This window comes from Hylobates moloch, unplaced genomic scaffold (assembly GCF_009828535.3).
Source record: "Hylobates moloch isolate HMO894 unplaced genomic scaffold, HMol_V3 SCAFFOLD_1, whole genome shotgun sequence".
NCBI lineage: Eukaryota > Metazoa > Chordata > Mammalia > Primates > Hylobatidae > Hylobates > Hylobates moloch.
In genome coordinates, this window is record NW_026652276.1 from 14020949 (window position 1) to 14034125 (window position 13177).

The following is a 13177-nucleotide window of genomic DNA, read 5'->3' on the forward strand; positions in this document are numbered from 1 at the left end:
CTTTAATCCAATTTTTTCCCTACAACCCTACCTTCTCACAGTGCATTTAATCAGATTCTTCCACTGCATCTCAATGACTAGATGGTCAGTTGACTTTCCTTGTTTTGTTTTGTTTGGGGTTTTTGAAATTTTTTTTTTTTTTTTTGAGATGGAGTCTCGCTCTTGTTGCCCAGGCTGGAGTGCAGTGGCTGGGATCTCGGCTCACCGCAGCCTTGACCTTCCCAGTTCAAGCGATCCTCTCACCTCCGTCTCCCAAGTACCTGGCACTACAGGCACACGCCACCATGCCTGGCTAATTTTTGTATTTTTTTAAGAGATGAGGTCTCGCTATTTGGCCCAGGCTGGGGTCAGTTGACTTCCTAAGCCGTTTTATGTTTTTCTTAGTTTTATGGTTTTCTTAGGCATATTTCTCCTGCTCTACCTAAGACTAGATTGATCTGAACATAGACATAACAGAATAAACAGAATTTGGAAGGGAATGATTAATTTACCAGCAAATACCTCATGCAAATTAAAAGGAATGGTACCATATATGATAAAATAAAATCTGAAGCATCTTAAAGATCACTTGGGCTGGGTGCGGTGGCTCACACCTGTAATCCCAGCACTCTGGGAGGCCAAGGCAGGCGGATTTCTTGAGGCCAGGAGTTCAAGAGCAGCCTGGCCAACATGGCAAAGCCCCGTCTTCACTAAAAATAAAATTTTAAAAATATCACTTGTTTCTGCTATTACAAAAACAAACAACAGAACTATTCTGGCCCACATACTGAATATCCGGGTCTAGTTCACATCTTTGGAAGTGTGTGGAGTGCTTTATTTCAGCAAAGTTTTTTTGGGGTGGGGGTGTGGGGTTTGACATAAAGGATTATAAATGGGTGATAAGGCTACTTTATAGTTTTTTGAGAGTCTAAGTCACTTAGCACAAAATTCTATAGAAGCTAAATTAGGTGACTTTAGTAAGAATATTCAGGGCAAGGCCGGGCACAGTGGCTCACACCTGTAATCCCAGCACTTTGAGTGGCTGAGGTGGGTGGAGCACTTGAGGTCAGGAGTTCAAGACCAGCCTGACCAACAAGGCAAAACCCTGTCTCTACTAAAAATACAAAAATTAGCCAGGCCTGGTGGCGGGTGCCTGTGGTCTCAGCTTCTCAGGAGGCTGAGGTGGGAGAATCGCTTGAACCCAGGAGGCAGAGGTTGCGGTGAGTGGGGAGATTGTGCCACTATACTCCAGACTCCAGCCTGGGCGACAGAGGGAGACTGTCTCAAAACAAACAAACAAAAAAAGACTAGTCAGGGGAAGGTGTTATTCATGTATTTATCTCTCTAATCACTTGTATTTCAGAAAGATCTGGATCTGGGTGTCTGCTTTTTTTTTTTTTTTTTGAATGGGATTTCAAATGACATTGGCTGCAGAAGAGGGTGGGCCCCAGTACATAAAGCCACCAGAAGTGGATGGGCTTCTGTGTATAAAACTATTGCTCTTGGCAGCTCTGTCTGAAGGAGGATAAGAGACTCCAGGGAATGGAAAGGGATTTGCACAGTGGCGGGCAGCAGGAAGGAGCAGCAGTTGGATCTGAAGGCAGGAAGCCAGCTTGGTTCTAGAAAGAAAGAAACTGGGGGCACAGAAAAAAACAGGTAACTCAAGGGATCCTCCTGCCTCAGCTTCTCAGATTCAGATTCTATCTGTATTAATTGAAGAATGTTGTATGTGGGCCAGACTTACAAGGTTTATTGGCCTGTTCTAGCTTTGCTTTACGGGCACTGTTTTCAGCAGAAATTTTCTGGGACAGACTCAGTTTCAAAGATCCTGTTCGGTTCTATTATACGGAGGCCTTGCCCTGATGTGGAATTTAAATTTAAAATAGTCATTGCACCACTAGAAAAAGTCCAGAGCTACAGAGAGTTGTGCACAGTAAAATGCTCTGGAGGAGGGAGAGTAGGATGCATTTCTTTAAGTTGAGGTATAATCTACATACAAACAAAGATTTTAAGTTTAAGTGTTTATAATTGTATACACCCACGTAACTATATCCCATCAAGATATAGGATATTTCATCAACCCAGAAAATTGCCTCCTGCCCTTTTACCATCAATTCTCACCCAGCCCCACCTCCAAGATGACCGTAGTTGTGATTTCTATCAGCATGAAGTGGTTTTGGTTGTTTTGGACCTGGCGTAAATGAAATCTTCATGCTGTGTCCCTTTTGTATCTGGATTCTTGTACACAGGATAATGTTTGAGACTGGTTTATTTTCTTCCGTGTATCAGTGATTTATTTTGTTTTTCTTTTTCAAATCATCTTTATTGAAGTACATCTTTTTCTTTTAATCTGTTTTCTGTTGCTTATAACAATACCTGAAGGTGGGAAATTTAGAAAGAAAAGAGCTTTATTTCTTACAGTTATGGAGGCTGGGAAGTCCAAGGTTTAGGGGGCACTTCTTTCTAATATGGGCTCTAAAGAATCCCAAGGTGGCACAGGTATCACATGGTCAGAGGGCTAAGGCTGCAAGCTCAGGACTTTCTCTTAGAAAACCACCAGTTCCCCTCCCATGATGACCCATTAATACATTAACCTTTGACTCCGTTAATTCATGAATGAGCTAATTCATTCATGAGCACAAAGCCCTTATGATCTAATCACTCCTGAAAAGCCCCACCCCCCTCTTTTTTTTTTTTTTACAACAGGGTCTCACTCTCCAGCCCAACCTGGAATGCAGTGGTGCAGTCATGGCTCACTGCAGCCTTGGTATCCTGGGCTCAAGGGATTTTCCTGCCTCAGCTTCTCAGTAGCTTGGACTACAGGCATGTAAGACCATGCTCAGTCAATTTACTTAATTTTTTTGTAGAACTGTGTTCTTGCTATCTTAACCAGTCTGATCTTGAACTCCTGGCCTCAAGCAATCCTGCCTCAGCCTCTCCAAGTGCTGGGATTATAGGTGTGAGCCACTGCACCCAGCCTGGGATTAAGATTCAACATGGGTTTTGAAGAGGACTGATATTCAAACCCTAACAATATGGTTTACAAATAAGAAAATGTGTATTATAAGTGTATAGTATTAATACATGAGTTTGGACAAATGTTTGTAATCATCACCACAATCAAGGTGTAGAGTGTTTTGGTCACCCCAGGAAGTTCCCCTGTGCTCTATTGCAGTCACTCTCTTCCCTATCTCCCACCCCAGGCAACCACCGATCCAATTTCCATCACTATAGATAAGTTTTGCTTGTTTTAGGACTTTATATGTTAATGAAATCATACATTTTTTTGTGTCTGGATTCCTTGGCACAGCAAATTTTTCTTTTTATGTGCATTCAAGTATTTGCAATAGTTCACTCCTTTTTATTGCTAATTAGTATTGTTGCCAAAATTTATCATTATTTATTCATTCCCCATTTAATGGACATTTAGTTTCTTCTCATTTTTTCACTAATATGAATATATGAACATTCTTGGATAGATTGCCAAATGATTTCCAAAGGGTTGGTACCATTTTACATTCATACAAGCAATGTATATGGATTCACTTGCTCTAAATCTTTGCCAACATTTGGTATGCTGGCCTCTGTAGCCATTCTAGTGCTAGTTTTCTCTCCTAGTTTTAACTTAAGATTTCTGATTACTTATGTTGAGTATCTCTGCATGTGCTCTTGGCCAACCACGTCTTTTGCGAAGTATTTAAATCTTTTGTTCATCTATTCTTACTGAGTTGCAGGGGTTCTTTATTTTGGAGACAATTCTTTTATCAGACATTGCTTTTAAGACTATTTTCTCTTCAGTCTGTGGCTTCCCTTTCTAATTTCTTTGCCTTTGTATGTGTGTGTTTGTGTGTGCTATTTTTTTGTATAGACAAAAAAAAAGTGTTGTCCAGGCTGGTCTTGAACTCCCAGGCTCAAGTGACCCTCCTGCTTCAGCTTCCCAAAGTGCTGGGATTACAGTCGTGAGCCACTGCACCTGGTCCCTTGCCAGTTTCTTAACAGTACCTCTTGAGAAGCAGATGTGGCTTTTTTTTTTTTTTTTTTTTGAGACAGAGTTTCATTCTGTCGCCCAGGCTGGAGTGCAGTAGCGGGATCTCAGCTCACTACAACCTCCACCTCCTAGGTTCAAGCGATTCTTCTACCTCAGCCTCCCGAGTAGCTGGGGTTACAGACTTGTGCCACCACACCTCGTAATTTTTGTATTTTTAGTAGAGATGGGGTTTCGCCATGTTGGCCAGGGTGGTCTCAAACTCCTGACCTCAAGTAATCCGCCTACCTCGGCCTCCCAAAATGCTGGGACTATAGGCGTGAGCCACGGCACCCAGCCTCCTTCCCATTCAGTTTCTTAACAGTACTTCTTGATATGCAGATGTGGCTTTTTGATGAAATGCAATTTATCTTTTTTTTTCTTTTAAGATTCTTTTTATCATTTCAAATATGTGCCAGTCCCCAGGTAACGAAGATCTGTTTCCTTCTGGATGGCATGCTGTGGTGTTAGTATTTGTTATGTCAAATTAGTTTTTGTGTATGGAGTGAGGCAGTGATCAGTAAGATGCATTTCAAGTAAGATGAAGTTACAGCCAGAATACAATAACTCCCTAGAAGTTGGTGGAACCACCTTCCCATTTTTATTTTATTTTATTTTATTTTATTTTATTTTATTTTGTTTTATTTTTTTGAGACAGAGTCTCGCTCTGTCACCCAGGCCGGAATGCAGTGGCACTATCTTGGCTTACTGCAGCCTCCACCTGCTGGGTTCAAGAGATTCTTGTGCCTCAGCCTCCCAAGTAGCTGGGATTATAGGAACCCGCCACCATGCCCAGCAAATTCTTTTGTATTTTTATTAGAGACGAGGTTTCACCATGTTGGCCAGGCTGGTCTCGAACTCCTGACCTGAGGTGATCTGCCTGTCTCAGCCTCCCAAAGTGCTGGGATTAAAGGCGTGAACCACTGTGCCTGGCCACCACCCACCAATTCTGACTGCAGCAGAACGGCGGTGGCTGAGCAAGTCCCTGGCATCCTTTCCCCATGCCTTCCTTCAGGACCATCTTGCCCTGACTTAAGCTGACTGCAGCCCTCTGCTTTATTTGAATGTTTTACTGAAAGTTACATTCTCTTCTATTTTAGTAATAAGCAGATTAAAAGGCATAATTAGTTTGTCTGCTCTGATATGTCAGCTAAAAGCAAATATTTTTGTTTTAGTAATCAGACTTTGAGTTTGCTGTGTCTAGGGAGGGGCTTGACTCTAGCAGTGTTGAAAGCCTGGAAGGTGGGCTTTTTGGAAACCATAACTGATATAACATAAAATGTATTTGGCCTTTAAGCTAAAACTTTTGGGAATTCCTGAGTAATAGATGTCTTTTTATTCATAATGACCCTCTTTGATAACGTGTTTATGCTAATAAGATAGCTTAGAGTGGGGTCCATATGATAGTCTAAAAACTGGGGGGAAGGAGCTGAAGATCATGCTCTGTAAGATTCTTTTTTCTTTTTTTTTAATATTTAAAGAGATGGGGTCTCTATGTTGCCCAGGCTGGCCTTGAACTGGCTAATTTTTATATTTTTAGTACAGACCGAGTTTCGCCATGTTGGCCAGGCTGGTCTCAAACTCCTAACTTCAGGTGATCCACCTGTCTCGGCCTCCCAAAGTGCTGGGATTACAGATGTAAGCCACTGCACCCAGCCTTATTTTGTATTTTTGTAGAGATGGGGTCTGATAAACATATAATTACCAATTTATTGCTCTTCTATTTGAAATAAGTGTTTTGACTGCAGTAAAGTTCTAGCCTATTGTGAAAATCAGGCCAGCCCATTTCTCAGATGGCTGCCTGGCTAGACACCTTCTCTGAGATGGCTGGAATGATTAGTAGAAAGGAGTGGGCAGGAAGTAGGTGGAGAGTGGGGATTCTAGATCAGGGGTCCTGTGGGTTAAGAATGGGCCATCACAGCAGGAGGTGAGTGGCAGGCAAGCAAGCATTACCACCTGAGCTCCATCTCCCGTCAGATCAGTGGCGGCATTAGATTCTCCTGGAAGTGCAAATCCTACTGTGAACTGTGCATGCAAGGGATCTAGGTTACAAGCTCCTTGTGAGAATCTAATGCCTGATGATCTGAGATGGAACAGTTTCATCTCAAAACCATTCCCCCCAACTCCTCCCCCATTTTTTTTCATGGAAAAATTGTCTTCCATGAAACGGGTTCCTGGTGCCAGGAAGGTTGGGGACCACTACTGTAGATAATTTCCTTCCAAATTACTGGCATCGGGGTTAATTCTGGAAGTATTGTCTGAACAACATGGACGAGGACCTGATAAAGTGATTTCTTTCCACCCACCCAATAACTTGTTCTTTTCCAGGCAGTCACTGTGGGGAACTTGCATAACCAGGTTTCAGGGAGTTACTTGCTTTCATCAGGTCACCTTGTCCCCTACCTCAGGGAGCCTCACAGCTCTGAATGCTTTGGCTGTGGGAGAATTCCATCCTCTGGGTGGGCAAGTGGGTGTGTCTGGGTGGAGGAATCTGACCAAATAAGGCTTTACCTCAGCTAGAAAATCACCCTGGCTTCGGGAAACTCACCAGTGCATGCCAGCTTCTGCAGTTCTTTTGTTGTTGTTGTTTTTGAGACAGAGTCTCGCTCTGTCACCCAGGCTAGAGTGCATTTGCATAATCTCAGCATTTGCAACCTCCACTTCCCAGGTTCAAGCGATTCTCATGCCTCAGTCTCCCAAGTAGCTGGAATTACAGATGCCCGCCACCACGCCGGGCTAATTTTTGCGTTTTTTAGTTGAGATGGGGTTTCACCGATGTTGGCCAGCCTGGTCTTGAACTCTGGACCTCAAGTCATCCACCTGCCTCGGCCTCCCAAAGTGCTGGGATTACAGGTGTGAGGCACAGTGCCCAGCCTCAGTTTCTGCAGTTCTTGCTTTTTAATAGTTGTTTACCCTACAAAAATGGAAAATATACTTGGAAATATTTGTGGACATAGGGCTTTTAAGTATGTACACTTAGAGATAGATACAGACAGCCTATGGATTAGGAAATAGGACACTATCCATGTCCGAAATTTAAATGAGGTCCAAATTAGCTTAGATCCATTATGATTCCCCAATGCATATATGAACAATACGTGAACATTTTTGTGTGCACAACTATGGAAAGGTCTTAATCCGCACAATGACTCTGAGATAAGACTCACTGAAGGAAATACAGCAGCAAACCCAGGAGATGTGAGTTCTAGTCTTCATTTGTAACTCACTCCAAATGAGATCCTAGCAATGAAGGTATTTTTTTATGTTTCCCACTAAAAACAAATAAACAAAAACCTTAGTTTTTCTATGCTACAGAATTAGAATGACAAATGAACTTATCTTGCAGTCACTGTAAGAACATTGGGAGTTTCAGAGATAGTATTAAAAATCAACTAAACACTTATAATTATTGTTAAAGCATTTATCTTTCAAAGAAGCGTAGCGTGCAGCCGGCTGGAAAGTTTTTTTTTTTTTTTTGGTTTTTTTGTTTGTTTGTTTGATAGAAACAGGGTCTCACTATGTTGCCCAGGCTCTCCTGGGCTCAAGCAATCCCCCCTGCCTCAGCCTCCCAAAATGCTGGGATTATGGGCATGAGCCACCATGTCCGGCTGCCAGGTGGAAAGAACAATTGAAGGAGGTGGTTGAAAGTGGAAAAGCCAATAACATGGTAATAATTGAAATAAAAGAAGAAAGAAAAAATTGAACTCTGATACAAAGAGACGACAACCGTGTAATAGGTTGCATAAAAAGAAATTTTGCGAACATATAAGAGGTTGCAAGGCAGATAAAAACAAAAATCGTGAGAAGCCACTCCTACCAAATTCATTCATAGTCAAAATACAAGTTAACTTTTATGGAAGATTAAAAAAAAGAAAACTAAGAGCATTTTAAAATGAAGTAGGATTAGGTATGCTAGCAAGACAGTTATTTTTCAAAAGGCTGTGGCACCCCAAGCTCCCCAAAGAAGGGGAGCCAGCAGTAAGCAATGTGGCCTTGTGTGGAATACATGGCAATGGGCTCCAAATACAGATTCAGGCCGGGCGCGGTGGCTCACATGTGTAATCCTGGCACTTTGGGAGGCCAAGACAAGTGGATCACCTGAGGTCAGGAGTTCAACACCAGCCTGGCCAACATGGTGAAATCCCGTCTCTACTAAAAATACAAAAAATTAGCCCGGCATGGTGGCGGGCATCTGTAATGTCAACTACTTGAGAGGCTGAAGCAGGAGAATCGCTTGAACCTGGGAGGCAGGGGTTGTAGTGAGCTGAAATTGCACCACTGCACTCCAGCCTGGGCAACAGAGCGAGACTCTGTCTCAAAAAAAAATAGAGATTGAGAGAAGCTGGAGGCCGAACAGTAGAGAACTGAAGCATCCCTGGTGGGACAGCTGTGGCTTTTTTCATAATATGAAAAATAATTATTTCCATTATTTTTTAAATGTTTTATTATTTTTTATTATATTTTATTTTATTGTGTATTTTTTGAGAACAGGGTCTTGCTCCATTGCCCAGGCTGGAGTGGAGTGGCACCATCTCAGCTCATTGCAACCTCCACCTTCGGGTCTTCAGCGATCCTCCCACCTCAGCCTCCCAGGTAGCTGGGATTACAGGTGTGCATCACCATGCCTGGCTAGCTTTTGTATTTTTTGTAGACGGGGTTTCACCGTGTTGTTCAGGCTAGTCTCGAACACCTGAGCTTAAGCGATCCACCTGCCTTGGCCTCCCAAAGTGGTAGTATTACAGGCATGAGCCACCACGCCTGGCTGAAAAATAATTATTTTTCTACCAGCCAAAGAAGAAAGGAACCCATCAGTTCCAAGGCAACTGAAGTGGCCACTTGCAATGCAAAGGTGTTGCCTCATTCAAAGTCAAAGGTGCTAGCTGGATCAGCGCCTCTGTGTATCCCCACAGTGTCCATGGCTGTTTTCTTCAGGGCTCATGTGGTATGCTACAACAGGGTCAGGGGGCGAGTTTACTCTGGTCTGCTGTGCAGGTGCAGCAGGGAGACCCACCCTGGGTCACTGTGGCTCTGGAGTGGAGCAAAGGCCAAAGCTCAGGGTTCACCTCCTCAATCTGCTGTTGTAGCTAACACTGTGCCACTGCAAACTCTCTGTTGTGCGTCCAAGTCCACCAAGGTAAGGTCTGTTGTGGATTTAGCTGCTCTGAGTCTCTGCTAAAAAGAGCAGCTGATGAATTGACTATTTCTTTCTACTTTCAGCATCTTCACTGCGTGTTTCAAATCATGAGAGTCTGATAGGCTGACTTTTGTTTGGGGAATGTGCCTTTTGTTATTGTTGTTATTAACACAGTCGTTCTCTGTTGCCCAGGTGGGGGTGCAGTGGCATGATCTCCACTCACTGCAACCTCCATCTCCCGGGTTCAAGTGATTCTCCTGCCTCAGCCACCCAAGTAGCTGGGATTACAGGCACCCACCACCACAACCGACTAATTTTTGTGTTATTAGTAGAGATGGGGTTTCACTATGTTGGCCAGGCTAGTCTTGAACTCCTGACCTCAGGTGATCCACCTGCCTCAGCCTCCCAAAGCACTGGGATTACAAGCATGAGCCACTACACCCAGCCTTTTAAAATTTTTAATCTACTGCTTACACAGTGTTCTCATACCTTTTTAAAAAGTGATAGAGCTTATAGTAATGGGTGAGGATTACTGCTACAAGAGCAACTTTTAAAAGGACTATCTTGTGATTTGGAACACACAGAAAATGAAGGGGAAAGGTAAACATCTGGCTTTCACAGGTATGAACCCAGAAAATCAAGTCAATTCATGTCCTCACCTTAGAAGCAGTGGAAGCAAAGGGACGTTTAGAGCACTTTTTAAAGGCAGATAATATTACGGGATCAAAATGGAACGATAAGTGGAAAAAAGACAAAAGAACAGTCTATTCCAGAATAATACTTCATTGCGGAGGAGGTGAGCCTCCCAAACAGCACAGGTGGTTACTGTGTTTATAAGGGACGTGTGTTCATATTTAGTGCATTTTTTCTTCTGCATTTTTTTTTTCAGACAAGATCTCACTGTGTTGCCCAGAGTGGAGTGCAACAGCATGATTACAGCTCACTGCAGCCTCAAACTCCTGGGCTAAAGTGATCCTCTCACCTCAGCCTCCCAAGCAGCTAGGATTACAGGTATGCTTCACCACACCACGCTAAATCTTTGTTTGTTTTTTCATCAACTTTTATTTTAAGTTCTGCGGTACATGTGCAGGATGTGCAGGTTTGTTACACAGGTAAACGTTTACCGTGGTGGTTTGCTACACAAATCAACCCATCATCTCGGTATAAGCCAAGCATCCATTAGCCATTCTTCCTCCCCCGCCTTCCCATTCCCCCGACAGACACCAGGGCGTGTTGTTCGCCCCACGTGTCCATGCATTCTCATCGCTCCGTTCCCACTGGCCAGGTTGCCGAGAAAAATAAATGCTTTTACATTGTTGGTGGGAACATAAATTACTTCAACCATTGTGGAAGACAGTGTGGCAATTCCTCAAAGATCTAGAAGCAGAAATACCATTTGACCCATCATTCCTGTTACGGGGTATATACCCCCAACAAATAGAAATCATTGTATTATAAAGACACATGAACATGTATACCTTTTTTTTTTAAGAGATAGGGCCTTGCTGTGTTGTCCAGGCTGGTCTCAAACACCTGACCTCAAGCAGTCATCCTGCCCTGGCCTCCCAAAGTGTTGAGATTATAGGCATGAGCCACTGAGCCCAGTCTTCCTCTACAACTTCTAACATAGTACCGTGTCCCATAGTAAGATAGTGTACATTATGATTATATATTTGTATTTATATATTGCTGACCCAAACAGAAGTTTCAGAAAAAAAGCTTAGCCTTTCTCTGCAATGCATTCTGATAGTTAACATTTTTTGTACCATTAAAAAAATCCAACACTTTGGGAGGCTGAGGCGGGTGGATCACCTGAGGTCAGGAGTTTGAGACCAGCCTGGCCAACATGGTGAAACCCCATCTCTACTAAAAACACAAAAATTAGCCGGGCATGGTGGGTGCCTGTAATCCCAGCTACTCTGGAGGCTGAGGCAGGAGAATCACTTGAACCCAGGAGGCGGAGGTTGCAGTGAGCTGAAATCGTGCCACTGCACTCCAGCCTGGGCAAAAGAGCGAGACTCCAACTCAAATAATAACAACAATAATCCTGTTTGCAACCCCATACTGCATTTCCTTGACACCACAATATGAAAATACTGTTTTAAAATAAACTGAAATTGGATTTTTATTTTTATTTTTGAGACAAGATCTCACTCTTTCCCATACTGGAGTGCAGTGATGCGATCACAGCTCACAGACAGCTTGATCTCCTGGCCTCAAGTGACCCTCCTGCTTCAGCCTCCCAAAGTGCTGGGCACCATGCTCAGTTTAGAATGGGAATTTTGAGGATATAGCCAGGCTCTCTCAAACAGAGGGTAAGAAGAAAGATAGCTGAACTTGGAATTAGGAAACTGAGGCCAAGTCCAGGCTCTGATGTTTGTTAAAGGTGAAAATGAGCACAAATCTTACTACCCCTAGTCCTCCATTTCCCCAGTGACACCCCCAGTGACAACCATACCACCTCCATGTGCCTCACAGAATGCTCAAAGAAAAAGTAAATCATTTTCAAAATGTAAAAATTATTTTAAAAGATTGCACAAATAATTCAATTATCATAGTCCTAGTCATAAATGGCAAAGCACTTGGAGAGCTGAGGACCTTTCCGTCCTTTAAGGGATGCAGCTAGGAAGTGAGATGCACTCACGAAAACCAGGCAGCACTTGAATTTCTTCTCAGTGGTGAGGCATGACTCATGCCCTTCCTTCTGTAAGATTGCCCTCCCTAACTCCTGGATTCTTGCCTGTCCTGACATTTCTCTCTTTTCACCCTTACCCTTCTTCAAGTAGACTGTAGTGGCTTGTTTATTCAATTCATTCAGCATCTTCCTTGAGTGCTATGTATTAGGTGCTATGCTAGGCACTTAAGACACAGCGGTGGACCAGGCAATATGGCCTGCCCTCCTGGGCTTGTGCTTTAGTAGGGCATGTCTTATTACAGGTTTTTTTTCTGCTTGACCGTCCCAACTAAATCGATTTGGACAGCAGTATTAGAACCCTAAAGAGACAAAAAGATAGATAATCCAGCAGGCTTTTAGCAGATGCATGGAGAAGATGATGACCTGGATTTAATGAACAAATCCGTGGTCAGCAAAGGTAGAGAGGAAGCTCTGGATATACAGCCAGCAGATGCCACCCCACCAAGACCACTCTTCAGAAGATGACCAAGCCTTGGTGATTACCTGTCCAGGACAGCCGTTTCTATAAGATCCTTAACAACAAAGACGGAAAGCACCAGCAAACCCAGCAGCATTCCAGGAAGAAGAGAAAGCCCTGTTTTGTGGACCAAGGGAGTAGGTGAACAGTCACTGTAATTTGCCTTTGGCAAAATTTTCACATCGTCAGCATTGCTCACCGATGCTGTAATCCTAGTTTCAAAATCTGATCGCCCTTGTCTCTCCACTGCTTAATCAAGCTTTGTTGACATAAACAGCGTTTACCCTATTGAACTTGAGAGGAATTATGCAGCTGTCAGGGTCACCTTGGGAAAGGGTAGGGTGAGTGGCAAGCCGCAATGATGTGACCTAGTAGGTCCTTCCTACCTCCCCAACCCCTAGTAAAGCTCCCCACCCACTGGATACCTGGAATTCCACCCAGGTGACTTGCTATTCCGGAATGAGAATGCTTTTCCCTCTCTCTAGTCTGCTTTCAAACTGTAATTGACCCTAAAAGCTCTATATATGTAACCATAATCTTTAGTATGAATGTGTTTATAAATACACGTTTTTTTCCCTCACTGTGGTTGTCATTAGGTTAATACCAGCAGCTGAGGGGGCCTCCAGAATGAGGGAGAGTGGAGTGGGTGAAAGGTTCCTGATGGGAGTAAGGAGACCTGGATTCAGATCTTGATCATGTGGTTTGAAGCCAGTGTTTGGGCATCTTGGATCTTCCATATGCTTCTCTGGGAATGTAGGGAAATGATATCTGTTTTACAGTTATTATGTAGATTTGAGATAGTATGCAGAAAAGCATCATACAACAAATTAGTTTCCTTCCTATAAATTCATCTCAGAGAACTTAGCCACATGCAGGACTGTCAAAAAT